The 17,376-nt window shown below is 39.4% G+C and overlaps 1 pseudogene; it reads left to right on the forward strand.

Annotated features, from left to right (window-relative positions):
- LOC139720373 (dual oxidase 2-like) overlaps nt 1-17,376 on the forward strand; it is a 48,981-nt pseudogene that overhangs the window by 19,680 nt on the left and 11,925 nt on the right.

The raw sequence follows: 17,376 nt of genomic DNA on the forward strand, positions 1-17,376 counted from the left end.
GACATGTTGACATAAGTGTATCTCTACAGATTGGTGCTCCTGCTCAGACCCATGGCTAAGAAGATCATTCTGTAAACTAATTTTGAAAAAAAAAAACATATGAAGAAGTCAGATCCAGACTATTTGCTACTTGTTCCCATTCTGCTATAATATATACCTATAAATGGCAGATCGTGCTTAGCTCTTATACAGTAGCAGGAAAATGATGTTTTTACATGACAGTGTTTTTTCCCCATTTGTGCGTCTTCAATCACACAGGCAAACCAGAAGATAAAATAAAGCTGATGTTTGACATGTACGACGTAGACAACTCCGGAGCGCTATCACGAGATGAATTCAAGATCATGCTGAGGTGAGGCAAAGAGATCGTAATTCATTCACTTTCCTCTTATCTTTTTTAATGGGGTCGTAATTTCAGCAACTATCGATTGCAAAGTATAGTTTAGATTTCGTCACAAAAATAAAAACGACTCAAGTGGTGATTGAAATTCGACAAAAGAAGGTCATGAAGCAATTTTATGTCAGTTGAGATTATCTGTATTCATGGCGTATGGCTAAACTCTCATCGTCGTGTATAAGGTTACCGGAAACGCCTTGAGCGCTTGAATGAAATTCCGATGAAATTTAAGAAGCTCTTTCCTCTCTGTCCTTAACAAATTGAACTGCGGCACTTGGTAGATACCAGGGTCCGTTCTTAATGATACATTTCTGAAAATTAGAAGAGCCACAGACACGAACAAACAAGGCTATCTGTGACTATCATAAAGAGATGACAAATTGTTATTACTCGGTTTACAAAGACATGTTGATAAGATTAGAAGTAATGATTTGGAATGAGTCAAATCAATTTAACTTCGATGCATTACTCCCCATTGTAACTATGAACCATCTATATACAACTGTCAACAATCCACTGGATGTTGTTAATTGGAAAGGCATTGCGATCACTCAGTCATTCGTTGGCAGCACAAAGCATACACTGTACGTTGACGTATCGACAACAGACAAAACTTGCCGTGTTTTAGAAACACAACAAAACAAACTGAAATTCTTATTTCACGTGAGTTCTAGTCTAACTTGTGAGCAGGATCGACATTCTTAAAGTTATCGAGTTCAACTTGACTTGTTCTTTGTGAATTCGTTTGTCTGGACATGAACATAAATGTAACATACAAGTAATAAACATAATACGATTAATCATTCTAATTCATTTGTGAGAGATTTTAACACGCATTCTGGATTAAGGGTGAATAGGAGATTTAAACACAGGAGTAAAACTGGGAGTAGAAGTAAGAGTAAAATCACATACTCTGTCGACGACATCGATGCCTTTGTACCCAGGTCCATGTTGGAGACAAACAGCGCTTCGCTGGAGCAAGAGAAGATCGACGACGCCATCGCCTCGATGTTCGCTGCAGCCGGATTCGAGGAAAAAGAAGAGCTGACTCTCGAAGACTTTAATGTTCTCATGGGCGACAACAAGGACAGCTTCGGAAAGTCCAGTATCAAGATCGGTCAGTCATGGGATTCAATATTCTGCCATCTCCGCCCGCCCTTCTCCTGATCTTGCCCTCACATTCTCCTTTAAGAACATTTCCCTCCCCTTCAATTCCCCCTTTATTTATCCATACCCCACCCCCTTTTCTTCAATATCCTTCCCCTTCTCACCTCTTGCTCTTACCATCCATTTCCTCCTTCCTCTGCCCCTCCTTTTCTCTTTGCTTTGCCTCCAAGCCCCTTTATTTCCCTTCCCTCCCTTCCCGTTCCCTTCCCCTCCCATCCCCCTCCCCTTCCTTTTCTCTGCCATCCCCTTCTCTTTGCGTCCCCTCTCATCACTTTTCCTTTCCCTTTCCATCCCCTTCCCCTTCCCTTTGCTTCCCTCCCATCCCCTTCCCCTTCCCTTTGCTGCCCCTTTCACTCCTCCATCCCATTTCCTCCCCCTTCCCTCCCTCCCCCTTCCCTTTGCTTCCCTCCCATCTCCTTCCTTTCCCTTTCCCTTCCCCCATTCACTTCTCCTTCCTTCTCCATCCCTTCCCATCCCCCTTCCCCCTTCCCTTTGCTTCCCCTCCCCTCCTATCCCCTCATATCCCTTCCCCCTCCCCATTCTATTCAATCAGTTTCCCTCCGTATCAAGACGACAGCCTTTCTACAAACGACTGTATTATTTCTATCGTTTTCCCGATCTCATTGTAAATGGCTTTGGTTTAATTTTCCATATTTAAAGGTAAATATTCCCCAAACAGCATTTGCAGGAATACATTAATATGTCTTACGTATAATGCTGTTGAATGGCCGTGATGAAATCATCCTTTATACATGTCACGTTCTTTCTCCGCAGACCCCGGCCGCGTGAAGAGGAAAGAAAATGGGAGCAAGAAGAGCAAGGATAGTGACAGAGGGAGCAAGAAGAGCAAGGACGGTGACAGAGGGAGCAAGAAAGGACGGATAAGAAGCGCCCTCTCTGGATACGCGTGAGCTGATTCGAAGTGACATGACAATAACCTTATGACCATTGGCCCGGTCCACCATTCTCTCGCCAAAAACAAAACAAAACAAAACAAAACAAAACAAAACAAAACAAAATTAAAAAAAATGAATAAGTGAATAAAAATCTCTCCTTTTTTCAAATGAATTCTTCATTAAAAATATAAAAAAAAACCCAGAAAACACTCTTGGCTCTTATGCAAAAGGAATAACAGACAGAAGACAGATATGAAGAAATTGGGAAAGCCTTGACAGAAGGCTAGTGTGGAGCCAAAGGTCAATTCATCAATGATGGCCCAAAGAGAAGATTGGATGGGAAGGGAAGAGGCTTGTGCTTAATATGATGCTGAGTGGCACTTTTACACGAGTATCCTTCCAATGTGATGGCAGCATATGCAGAGTTGAACGCATTAACAAGCCGCTGCAAATTTGTCAAAGAGAAAAATCAGTCCCTAACGATCGACGTCCCAACTTCCTTTAAAGGGGAAATCTACCCCAAAAATGAATAAATTTCAAAAGAAAGAGAAAAATATTTTCTACAGAACGATAGAATATATATATATATATATATATATATATATATATATATACTAATGACAAATATCGGATAAGATAATAAGGAAGATAGGACGTTTTGAAATTTCACATTTCACAATCAAATTAGCAAGTTGATGATGTCATGCTTATTCATTTCAAATACAGAAATGACAAAAATCTTATATTTCAGCTGTGTAAATGTAAGACTGGCCTTAAAACCTCCCAAAATAAAATAAAAGAACAAATGTTGACTAAATAATGTATCTTGGTGTGAGAACATGCTTTTACTTGCATTAACTGAAAATATGTTTTTTTTTCTTAATTTCACATACGTGTATAACATACATGAAAATTATGATTGTATGACATCATCAACTAGCTAATTCAAATATCTGTAAGGACTGACCAAGAACTGTTTTCCGAAAAAAAAAATGAAATTTCAAAACGTCATATCTTCTCTCATATTTCCTGTCCTATTATTGTCATATTTGCATTATTCTGTAGGGAATGTTTTTTTCTCCTTCTTTTAAGCTTATTTATTTTTGCGGTGGATTTCCTTTTTATGTAGGAAGTCGGAGGGATGGATGGGACAATGCAGTCTCTATTATAGACAACTGCTACTGTCGCATATTTGACATGATTTAGTGTTGATTGTTACACGTTCAGTGGGACATCTCAGCCATGAAACAATTTTCACACAATTTGTGAAGATTTCATACCGAGAACATTCCTGTGTGTGCTCTAACATTAGCATTGAGACAATTTAAGGTAAAAAAAAAAGAACGTATGCCTTGGTTGGATCAAATTGTGGTCTTTAAAAGGGAATTTCCCTCATTTCATTCGTTTGCAATCACGTCTCGCCAAAAGTCGAGACGAGTCCTCGGTTTCAAAGTCGGGAATTCCCTTGCATCACTGTGACATGCCGGCGTTTATCCGTCACCTAGCAACGGTTGACTTTGTCCCACCAATATTATTAACCTCACCACGTGATGCTTTCTAATATTGTGGAGCTTATATTGCAAGACGCTATGGGCCCTATGCCCCCTGGAGTGAATGAAATACAACGTGTCTGCGATCGAGATATTTCACATTTCTCGGTGTCACGGAGCCCAAGCTCTACAGTGTTCAGTGTTGACTTATCACCATGTAAACATTGCTCTTCAAAAAGGCAGTTTACCACATTAGTGCAAACTTTGCCATTATGTGACAAGCGTATTTGCATAGCAATTGACGGCATTTACAAGGGTTTTCTTCTTCAAACAAAACATCAATCAAATCGCACAATACGGAAATCCGTGATATTTACCCCTGCTGTATGTTTAGGATTTGTCAATTAAAAGAAAGGAATGCCTTTATAGGAATGCACCAATAAATAGTGACGTCATTGCCGTGTAGGGTGCGTAAACATTTATCAACTTAGGCGACATTCCTGCCTTCTTGTATCATCTCGAGACAGCAAAATTTTTCATAAGGAATCACCGTTAGAAATCGTGAGCAATGATTTCTGAGCCTCAGACTTTCCTATACATGGATTTATCTTTTAATGAGAAGACCCGGTGAAATCAGACCAGCGGAAAATGTTCAGTTACTTGTAATTACTGCGTGAATGTTTTTTTCTCTTTTTTTTTAACGAATAGTAGATGAAGAATATTCATTCACTTGTACATTCCGATATGCACCTAGTATATACATAAATATCCATGCCATAGTTTTCGTGACGACCTATGCGGTTTTCAAAATACATGAGTTACAAGTCAATTTCAAGAGATCTTCAATCACCATTATATGTGACTTTATTTACAGCATATTCATTTTGTGTTAGATATAATGTGATTAGTATTGGAAAATTGTTTGTTGTGTTGTATATACTTTGTGAAAAATGCAGAAATAAATCAAATCAAATCAAATTAAATCAAATCAAATCAAATCAAATCAAATTAGATTAGATTAAATTAAATTAAATCAAATCAAATCAAATCAAATCAAACCTTTATCTGCACATTTTCAGATTGGATATGCCAGTTTGGAGTTCCACTCTGTGCATGAGTAGAAAAAAAAGGTCATTCGTATCAACAGGAATGTTAGTTTTTAAATTCACTGGAATAAGCATCTGTGATGAAATGATTATTCATGTAATCCTTATAAATGCTGCTTGCCAGCACATCCATCTCACAGCAAAAAGTGGTATTTGGCAATATCAATAGAAAGAGATTGTTAATGCATGTACATCAAAATAGGTAATGCAAAATAATGAAATGGATGCTGCCCCAGGTGTAAATTGACGGATCATTCTTGTCATCTGGTCTACCCAAGTTCATTCTTTTTTTGAACAGGATTGATGAATCCCACGAGTTGTAGAAGCTTATAAGCTTATGCATTATGTTGCCCTGGAAACGAGTTAGGTGCCCCTACCTGACTGAGAAAAAAAAAAGGCCTTTGGCACTAATGTGCCCATGAGGTGACTCCGAACTGGCTTCTTATGAACTAGCTTATCAATTCTGCTCAGTTCACTTGACACTCGAAGTCTCTCTTCGATACCCATTGTTATCTAAGGTTTTAGATAAAAGACCTCTATAAAAGACTTTCTATTTTAACTCCCTCTTATACCCTCTTGCACAAATCGTTTTCCTATAATGTACGTAAATAGTTATCTAGAGTTAAAAGAAAATGTTAAGGACTATCAACTGTTTTTGTGTTGTTATTGTTAAATCATACAACTCTAAAAATTCTCAATGTACAAAAGACACTTATGTTCAGAATTTCACGAAAAAGGACAAAACAGTCAAGAATTTCATGTACGCCAATAAACGTAATGATCTTACCTACGAATATTCAAATCGAATGAGAATGGTATGAGTTTGTTAAAAAATATTGAATTCTATCACTTGTTTTTTAGAAACTTCCGTGTTTCTCTTTACCTCCTCAAACTCTATTATCTTCTCAATCTAGTCGTCGACCAGGGCGGAAGTCGAAGAAAAGTGACGTGAAACTGGAGACGGTGGAACGAGAATATAAGCGGAATAAACTCGCCCGTCTCTACGACGTCGTCACCAGCTACATCGAAAACAACAAGATGGAAATCTTCTGGTTCACCCTCTACTTTCTCGTCATGTGCGGCGTGTTCGTGCAAAGATTCCTGCGTACGTTGCTTATAATAGTGTTTCTTAAATTGACATCAGTCGGATAGAATCGTTCTCACGCAAACTTCATATAACTATGAAAGTATTATTAGAAAATCAAACGACAAGGACTGGAGTTTACGTTACAAGATATCTTTGTGTTAGTTTGTTTGTTGTTTTTGTTGTCGTCGTCGCTGTTGTTGTTTTGCTTGCTTTTTAATCTGGAACGCCTTGTTTTGGTTCTGCGGGGCCAGGTTTTGTTGGCGAACACCCGGTATCAGAAAAGACGTAGTGGTATCCACCCGCAGTTATGATTAACATCGATCCTTTTTCATATACTAATATTAGGCGCCAAAGGCGACACGGAATTGTGGTTGTACGAAAAAGGAGAGGCACTTTCAGAGTATATAACTTTTCACCTTTGAAGCAAGCGTGATATTAATTCAGATTATGTCTTTAAAATGAATAAAATCACGTGTTGTTGTAATGTGAATGTTCTGGAGTTAAAGGTTGAACTAAATATTCTTTTATTATCCGACATAATTTGAAAAAGAAATCTTCATCTTCGTCAATAATTAACCACATAATTGTATATGCATATAAGCTTCACTTCACACATTGTAGGAGTTTTGGCATTCGGGAGTCATCAGCATGTCCTCAAATACATTACTCATTCTCCCATTCTTTAACCACTCCGACACACAGAATACTCCACGTTTTCGGAGCACAAGGGTTCCCGGCGCATCACCAGTTGGGGTCTGCCCATTTCCCGCGGGTCGGCGGCGGCGCTGACTTTCACCTACTCCACCCTGCTGGTGACCGTCTCGCGCAACACCATTACGCGCCTGCGTGAGACATTCCTTTCCCACTACATTCCTTTCGACGCACATCTGTCATTCCACAAGATTGTGGCTTACATCTCCCTGGGCTGGTCAGGTATGCTCTATGTCGTTAATTATTAGCGAGGTTTAGATCAGCGACGCGAACGCTGAAGACGACGCTGTATAAAGGCTAAAAATGGTGTTCTGCACACATGCGCGAGACAACTGTTTCCGTTGTCCAACCCATGAGGCTGCGTCACCTTAGCGTTTGCTTCCCAGATATAAAGCTCGCTAATGATTGATTATACGTCAACGTAACCCCCTAAATTTGAGCAGTGATTGGAACTATCGACACCCATACTCATGCAATATCGCTTTTCATGTGGAAAAGTGTGTGTTCAGAATGATCATGGCAATGATATCAAGACTTGGGTACGAAAGACAAAAAAAAAAATCATTTTCTCACTTCACAATGCAACATTATTCTGTTATTTCACTGTTTCGCAATTTGATATACCAAATGATATTTTCTCATTACTATGTCCGCCATGATCCTCATCAAAAAAACAAACAAACCGACAAATCAGATATTGAGACAAACGGAGAAACGGGGAAAGGGGAATGTATTCTGTCATTGAAAGAAAAAAAATGTAACAGGAAAAAGGGAAGGACAGAAAGAGAAAATAGGAACGAACGGAGTAATGAATTCTACTCCTACACGTAGTCAGATCGACAAGTTTCACTCATCCCATCCTCCACCGTTTGCTTGTCCTCTCAATTCCTTTTTATCCTCCTTCTACCTCCCGTCTCCTCCTCTTCCTCCTTCTCCGCCTCCTCCTCTTCTTCCTCCTTTCTGCGCCTCTTCCTTGTCTTTCCTTTCGTCTTTTTTCATCTCATTTTTTAGTTTCACTTTTTTTGTATTCTATCTTTCTCACCAACTTCACCTGATTTATCATCTATCCCGCAGTTGTCCACATACTCGGTCATGCATCCAACTTCTTCCACCTGTCGACCCAGGCGGCGGAGGACCTCAACTGCATCTTTCCGGAGATTTGGTACAGGTAAGCACTTTGGCAGCCTTTGTGTTCATCTTCTGACGACAGTCTAGATGGATTTTTAAGAAAGATTGTGCTTACATCACAGGAATTTTATCTAAGTGAATGATATACACATGACTGTGCATGATAATCCCCATTGCTCTATAAAATAATGCTGTGAAATCACAATCATCGACTGGATTTTACTCAAAATCTCTTTTATATCAGGTCTCACATTACTCCAAAGTTTCATCACTGGATTGGAACAACCGTGACAGGTGAGGAAATCGGCACTCTTCCTTATACTCATAATTATCTTCATCAATTACGTATGAGCAATAGCGTCATGTATTCGGTACATAGTATGTGTTAATGTGGTCTCTGTGTGTGTGTGTGTGTGTGTGTGTGTATGTATGTGTGTGTGTGTGTGTGTGTGTGTGTATGTGTGTGTGTGTGTGTGTGTGTGGATGAAGTGTGTGCATATTATGATATACATGTACGTGTCAAGTTATGGACGAAGACATTCCAGTGTACATCTTCAACTAATCATAACATTTTATCAGAGTAGTTTTTTTTTTAGAAAGATCTTTTTTGTATAATTTGTTTTATCTCGTTATCGTCGAATTTAATTCAAATTGTTACATCAAGCATAATTATCAAAGGTGACTTTATGTTGCTTACAGTTCATGTGTCCCTTTTGCACTCCTGAAAATTAAATTCTTTTCATAAGCCGGTATATTGTATAGATAACTCGGACTTTTCCGCAGAGTAGTTACTCTGGAAACTTCTTTATGATGGAGGGGAGACAATACTGTAGATTTCCTGTGAGTTAACAATTCGGACTCCGAAAAAATGCAACTATTATTCTCGGTACAACAGGTAGGCGAATTTTCGTGTGATATGAGTTAGCTTTTTGTTTCTTTCTTTAAAACACCGAGGTGTAAAACCGTAAGATTTCATACACAATATTTGGAGACATATTCTTTAACAATACAAAATTTTATGACGTTTGCAAGGGTGATTTTACGACGTTCAAGGCTATATATTCTTCATCCATTGTGTCCTTCCATAACACTGTTTTGGCATTCATGGCTCTCATAGCACCAAATTACATGTTTATGGATTGATATTTTGTGCCACACAAAAGAATGACAAATGGAGAGGGGGCAGAGAAAACAGAGAGGGAAAGGGGAGTTGTGAAGGGAAGTGTTCTGATTGATTTCGTCTCACATGTGAATTACATAAACACAAAGAAATATAGAACAGACAGTGATGGAATTCGTTCTCTGGCTATGTCAAGTGTAATCCCCCCCCCCCCCCCCCCCCCCGCGAATCATTTGGCGGGAAATGAGGTATGGCAGCGACAAGCTTTGTCTTCTGCTCTGAAAGGCTCCATGGTTTTGGCTTAACCCTTTTTGTGCTCCGTGTGTTGATTGGCGCAGAAAACCTCATAGTGATGTGCACCTGTCCAAAGTCCATGACATGGAAAAGGTTATACAATGTGTTTCATGGCTAAAGCCATCAATAATCGATACACACAATAGCACAGGAGACCTGTCTTGTTCCAGGCCCATTTTAGACCCCCTTTGTTCTATCCCGAATAAAGTGGGCTATCCATTTTACGAAACATTCTCGAGCTTTATGATTTATCATCAGAATGATGACGCTTGTAGGAATTTTTCAATCAAATATGAAAGATTTATGATGATGTCGTGCTCTTTGTAGACCATTGTTATATCCAAAAATGGGTATAGGTGAAAACAGATGTTAATTCAAGGAAACACTCGAGGAAACGATTAAGTATTTTTAAAAAAAGTTTAATCACGTGGTTATGACCCTGCAGGTTTTCTTTTGTATACTTTTGGAAGAATCGATCCCTTACAGGGTTTATCATTTATTACGTGGACGTGTTATTATTACGTCCTCACATTCAAGGATATTGACAGCAAAGATTACAGTAGACAATACCTCAAACACACACACACACAAACGCACATTCACACACACACACACACGCACATTCACACACACACATACACACACACACACGCACATTCACACACACACATACACACACACATACACACACACATACTCACACACACACACACACACACAACTGTACTAGATTACCTTGACTTTCTTTGGCGCGATTTGAACTGCGTAAATAAATGCTATTTTGTACTTCCTGACAATCATGTTCGATCTTAATTGGTACATGTTGAAGGGCCTCCTATAGATTCGCTTCCCAAATCTCCAAATGGTGTCCATCGCCACGGACTGTAATCTTATTGAACTCGATCCTTACAAACGAAATTTTAAACACGAAAGTAATGATATTGGTCATAGTTATAGAAACAAGGGAAATGTTAATAATGATGATAGGAAATATTACCTTCTATATCTACTGCAACTATTACAACTTTTACTTCTACTTCTATTACTAGAAATGATAATAGTACTGACAATGACACGATATCCCCCCATAGCCTTTCCAGTACTATAGTAAACCATACTATTAGAAATTCCCAAGCATTTCCAAGTCCTTTTTATACACCTGACGCTAGATGGGTGTGGGTGGTATTGGCCAGTGATGTTTACTTTCAAAAACCTCTTTTCAAGTGTCAACTTTATCCGCCATACCCAGACCAACAATAAGAGTCTTTTTTCGAAACTCATGGACCCTCCCTCGTCCATCTCCTTTTGGTCGACAGGTGTAACGGCCGTGCTGCTGGTCATGGTCTGCGCGCTCATCTTCGTCTTTGCCACCCAGTTCTCCAGGCGTCGCGTCTTCCGCCTGTTCTGGCTTTCCCACCAGCTCTTCGTCGTCTACTTCATGCTCATGATCCTCCACGGCAGCGGGAGTCTGATCCAGCCGCCGTCGTTCTACGCTTACTTCGTCGGACCCGCAGTCCTCTTCACTTTAGACAAGATAGTCAGCATCGGGCGGCGAACTGTGGAGATCCCCGTGCGCAAGGCGGACATTCTTCCGTCAGGTGTGGCAACAATTAAATCCCTACTATCATTTAGTGATGATGAGAAAAAAACCTTAAAAATGATATTGTTTCAGAATCGAGGACATCAGCACATGAAAATGTAACCAGTAAAGTCTCCACAGTTGTACTACTGATGGCGTGTACAATTACCCTTCCATTGATAGACTTCTTGTTCACCCACTCTGAAAATTTCAAGTTCGGGGTCATGGACGTATTTTGCAATTCAGTGTTTGGGGGTTTGGGGTATGGCTCGTCATGTGTGGCCAGGAAAAGGTATATGAATCCTTCTGGACTGCAGCAAGCACCAATTTTGTGGTGTTCTGGCACATACACGTAGATACTCTGCTACAAAAGATCCTACGAGAGGTAGTGATTATTTCGTTCTGGTTGGCGACCGTTTGACAAAATGGTAAACCATCAATCTTTATTGGTCAACCACAAATCTTCATGTCAAGGGCCAGCTATCACTGAAGACCGGTTTTAAAAAGATCAGCGATCAATCGATGGCCGGTTGCCAACATTTTCATTACCAAAACGACCACACACACAAAAAAAAAACTTTTGCCGACCAATTTGGCAAGAAGTTCTCGATGCAGATCTCTTGTCGCCACAAAACGGTTCGCCAAATGGTCCCCTAACGCTGATCTTCATTTGCCCGCTCAAGAAAACGATATCCGAGAAGCGACACCCGTTTAGTGATTCCAGATTTCATAGAATGGTCGGCGAGCGGTACTCGCTTTTATATTTAACAGAGCACATGAAACAGTGTGAAACAGTGTGAAAACAGTTAACTGTTATACAGATAGTTTTCTTGGAAAATGTCTTAAAAGTAACCCTTTCCCCCGCATTTAGTAAATCCAAATGATACTTGAACAAACTCAGGCGAATTCTTAGATTTAAAATCTTTGTTATCCTGTACTATACCTGATCAACCACTCACGTACTGATATTTTGTTTTCTTATAGCAAGTCAAGCAATCGTGTCATTTTGACATTATCAGCATATCAGTGCAGTTTGCATGATTATGTGCATTGCTCCCTTGTCAAACTTCTCTGACCTTCTTTCTATGGATGCTCTACATTGACAGATGTCACCAACCTCGTGTTCAAGCGGCCGGACAGCTTCGACTACAAGTCCGGCCAGTGGGTACGAATCGCCTGCACCGCTCTGGGCGGCAACGAGTACCATCCGTTCACCCTGACCTCCGCCCCACACGAGGAGGATCTCTCCCTCCACATTCGGGCCGTGGGTCCATGGACCACTAACCTCAGACAGACCTACGACAGTTGCGTATCCCTGGGCGAACCCTTACCCAAGGTAGGTTTACCGTCCTGGCAGCGGCAGGAATAGCGTATTGCTATTCACACACACACACACACACAACTGCACTCGATTACCTTGACTTTCTCTGGCGAGAACACTGTCTTCTTTTTCATCCTCAAAAGAAAGACAGACATACAGACAGACAGAACGAAAGAAAGAAAAAAAAAGAAAGAAAGAAAGGAAAACAGAAGGAAAGAAAGAAAAAGAAAGAAAGAGAAGAAGAAGAAGGAAAGAAAAAAAAAGAAAGGAAGGAAGGAAACAAGAAGGAAAGAAAGAAAGAAAGAGAAGAAGAAGAAAAAGAAGAAAGAAAGAAAGAAAAGAAAGGAAGGATGTAAAAAAGAAGGAAAGAAAGAAAGAAAGAGAAGAAGAAGAAGAAAGAAAGAAAGAAAGAAAGAGAGAAAGAAACTCGTATATTATTGCGCCCTCTGTAGGATACTTTCTAAAGAAACCAGTCTCTCACTCTTGGGAAGATTATAGGGCCTACAATCCCATACCAATTCACAATACCCCTATCTAATGCAGCTTAACGTCCATGTTTGTTTGTTTTGTTTATTTAGGGTCCATTGCAAATACAAAGAAAATCTAAATCATACATGAATAATCAAAGATTACAAAATGAAAGGATTGTCCATTTCAGATTCACTGTTAGGATCATTCTGTTCTTCCATGGGGTCCAATATAAAGTTAACACTGAAAAGGAATTGTGCAAATGATGTAATAATGATGTATGTTTATGTATAATGTGTATGTGTATTTTTACACTTTTGTAAAATTATTTGGGATTCAGCCTCTGGCTGCGATCAATGATTTGTTGAGTAAAGATACCATTGATAAAAATAAATAAATACATACATAAATAAATAAATAAATAAATAAATAAATAGATAAATAAATAAATAGATAAATAAATAAATTTTAGAAAAAATAAATAAATTCTTCAGCTTTTGCCCAAAGATTTTTTTTTTTGCATATATTTGGTGTTTTCCTCAGATTTGTGTGTATTTGTGTATGTGCTTGTGCTTCGGTATCAAAGATAGATACTAGTATAATGGGTAGACAGATAGATAAAATGAATAAAATGGATGAATATAATATCGATTGGTGGATAGAAAGTTATAGGCCATGGGTCCTAAGATCAATAAAAAGAAGAAGAAGAAGAAGTGAGAGAGAGGGAGAGCTGTAAAACCAAGTGAGACAATGATATAGTCATCGGAATACAGTCATTGCGAAACGTTTTTGTGTGCAGTTTCTTACAAAATTTGATGGTTAGCCACAGTGACATAAGCGTTGATCTTATTTCAGCCGTGAGTGACCTTCAAAGGAAAACTGAGTCGTAGAATAGTGTATTGAAGTACACTTTTCATGTTGAAAAGTCTGATCAGAGGAGTAGGAAATATACACGTAGGTCCCTAGGTATACACTCATTCTTTGATCGTCATTGGTGGTGATTAGGATAAAGCACATGCTGATGTTTCCTTTTGGTAATTTTATGTGGGTATGCATCCGTTTTGTACCAATCTAATCTATCAAATCTATAGAAACCAATGAGAATGAGTCAGCCTTTCCTGGGTGTTAGAACACAACATGATTATGATGATCGCTCAATTCTGCAATTTGCATACTGTCCCTGCGATTTTGCTGAAACACGGTTGACTACGTCATGGGTTGAAAGTTCACTGCATGAAGCCAACTTATCACAGTCAAATAACCACTGTTCTCTCAAATAATATCTAGACATCTCATTGACCACTCGATTTGCAGCCACCATGTCGCCATTTTACCACGCACATACCATACACTAACCTGTGGAAGGAGCTCGTAACATCCACGTGATCTTGGTGACAGTCAACGCTGGAAAATGCGTGTATATCGCCATTGAGTGTACCTGGTAACATGGCGGCGCGGCTTCATGAGCTAACATGGGGTACTGTACAGCGTGGATGGGCAAATGAGATACTTCCTCCTATAGAATTCAGTGATTATACCAGGGCCGCACATGCTCCTGAACATCTGCTAAATTTTTGTCGAAACTCAACATTAAGCCAGTCAAATCTGTGGAAATTGGGCTAGTGACATATACGTTAACCCTCTTGGAATATATTGAAGCTGATTTTGGACCACCATCTCGAATCTTGAGGTATATTTTGGAACCTTCTCAATCCTGTCACGATGGTTTGGACCCGAGCAACCGCCCCTACGGACCCTAACTCTAATCCGGACCGACTCACTGGGGGAAACACGAAGAACACCGATAGCACCAACAGCAGGTCCTCTTCTGGTCCGCCATTGCTGACCACTGGTGCAAGACCAGACATTCAACCTATTGTGGAAGCTATCATCTCAGCTTTCACTGACCAGCGGCTGATGGAAGAGCGATTAGCACCTGCCCTGGGCCCCGCTCTTGCCCCAGCCTTACACAGTTGCTTCATGATAGAGCTTGAAAAGAGAGATAGCCAGATCAAACAGCTTGAGAAGAATCTCAGCATTGCCGAATCCCGCATCGAGGAACTTGAGCAATACTCAAGACGAAACTGCCTTGTCATTCACGGAGTCAAGGAAACAACCGGCGAACGCACTGACCAACTGATCTGCGATCTCGCGAAGGGGAAGCTGAACGTCGACATCAAACCGGAGGACATCGACCGATCGCATAGGATAGGTGAGCGAGGAAGGAATGACAGAAAAGGACGGCCACTTCATCGCCCGATCATCGTCAAGTTCTGCGGCTACGGACCGAGGTCGTCAGTCTACGCCTCGAGATCCAAACTGAGGTCGACTGGCATCTACATTCACGAGAATCTGACAAGTGAACGACAGAGTCTCCTGAGAAAGGTGAAGCTGAAATACAACCAACATGATCACAAGGTATGGACCCAAGACGGAAAAATCAAAGTCAAAACAACCAACAGACTGTTCACGATAGCATCACATTCCGACTGGAAAGAACACTGCGAACGGTTTTTGAAGTAACTCACGCGACCCATATTACCATTTCTATGTTTCCTTACTCCGGCCTAATTTAACTTTAATTTATTCGATGTAAACATAGGAGGCTGTTGAGAATCCAGGCAAGTGAACTTTTGAACTCCTCTTGAACTTTTCTCTCTGTTATTCTTTTCAATTCTGCCTGCCTCAAATTCCGCAGGCGCGCTTGTGGTCACGGTGTTATGTAAGCATTTATTGTTGTATATGTTGTAATGAAGTGTTGTGTCTGTCTCTCCTGTGTACGATGGAATCAAATCAAACTAGTATGTTCATGTGGTAGGCAGTGTCATGTAAAATGTTCTGGCATTAACCTGGACTTGCACTCTATCCATTGGAAATGTGATTTTTGTATATTGAGTGAGCTTCCTTTCAATCATTACATCGACGATCAAGAATTTCAGAGCACTTTGTATTCATGTTTCCATGGCGACAGAAACTCTATTTCCCCAAATTTAAACTCCTATGTGTTTGATGCAGTGCAAATGAATGATTATCATGTTTCAGGTGATGATATGGAGACTCCATGTAATCATTATTTCAGTGACGATTTCAATAAGAATTTCTGTAATGTGAATACTGATGAATATTTTTCCATATTTCATTTAAATTCCAGAAGTTTATCCGCTAATTTTTCAAGTATTTATGATTATATTTCAACGTTAGATCACAAGTTTTCGATCTACGCGTTTACTGAAACCTGGTTCAAACCATTTGTTCCGTCTTTGTATAGTATACCTGGATATTCTTTTATTCACAAACCGCGACAAAACCGGAGAGGTGGTGGCGTCTGCATATATGTTGACAGCGCATTGACATATGATGAGAGAACTGATTTGTCTTTCTCAAATGATTTCGTTGATACCATATTCATAGAGGTGAAACAGAAACGCGATAAAAACATTATCGTGGGAGTTGTTTACAAGGCCCCGGACACTGATTCTAGTGCATTTAACGACTTGCTCGAAAATTGTATCTCTAACATAGCTAAAGAAAATAAATTTTGTTACATTGTTGGTGATTTTAATTATGATATATTGAAATATTCTACACATTCCGCCACTGGTGATTTCTTGAGCATAATGTATGAAAATTGTTTTAGGCCTTTGATTACTAAGCCCACTCGTTTAACTCAATCTTCCTACACCTGCATTGATAATATATTTACAAATGTCATGGATAAACCTATTATACCTGGGGTACTTTTCTCAGATATAACAGACCATCTACCGATCTTTCATATTACAAAGTCACATTGTGCTCAAGATACCCACTGCCCGAAAAGACATTGTAAACGGACCTTGAAAAAAATTGTGTGTGATGATCTCTTACGTGAATTGTATTCTAACAACTGGTCATGTGTCGAAAACTGTAAAGACCCCAATATTGCATATGAAGCTTTTATGAATGAATTTGAGTCCATGTGTGAAAAACATACGGTAGAATACAATGAGGCATTTAGGGGAAAGAAATACACTCCTAGGAAACCATGGATGACAAAAGGGATTATGTCATCAATTGCAAAAAAGCAGAGATTATATCGGAAACATATCACCTCCCCTTCCAAAAGAAATGAATTTTTGTATAAACAATTTAGAAATAGACTTAATAGACTTATTCGATTACGGAAGCAAGAGTATTACACACGTTTACTGGAACGAAACAAAAATGATATTTGTAAAACTTGGAAAGTTATCAATGAAATTCTGGGCAGACAAAGCAATGCCTCTAGATTGCCTCAACGTATTCTGAAGGGTCACAGACTAATAGAAGATGATAAAATGATTGCCAATATATTTAATTCTTATTTTGCATCAATAGGTTCTTGTATTTCAAAAAATGTCAACAAATCCTCAAACCATTTTTCAGATTATCTGGGCAATCAAGTAAATAAATCAGTTTTCTTTTTTCCTACTGATGAAAATGAAATCATCAAGGTCGTACAACGTTTAAAAAATACTTTGTCTGCTGGACATGATGATATAAGTGTTGTATTTATTAAGAAAACTGTTTTTGCAATTGCCAAGCCTCTTTCTATTATATTCAATTTATCGTTAACCACAGGTGTTGTACCAGA

Source organism: Diadema antillarum, unplaced genomic scaffold (assembly GCF_040938485.1).
Source record: "Diadema antillarum isolate AM-2024a unplaced genomic scaffold, OU_Dant_1.0 scf00000127, whole genome shotgun sequence".
Classification (NCBI taxonomy): domain Eukaryota; kingdom Metazoa; phylum Echinodermata; class Echinoidea; order Diadematoida; family Diadematidae; genus Diadema; species Diadema antillarum.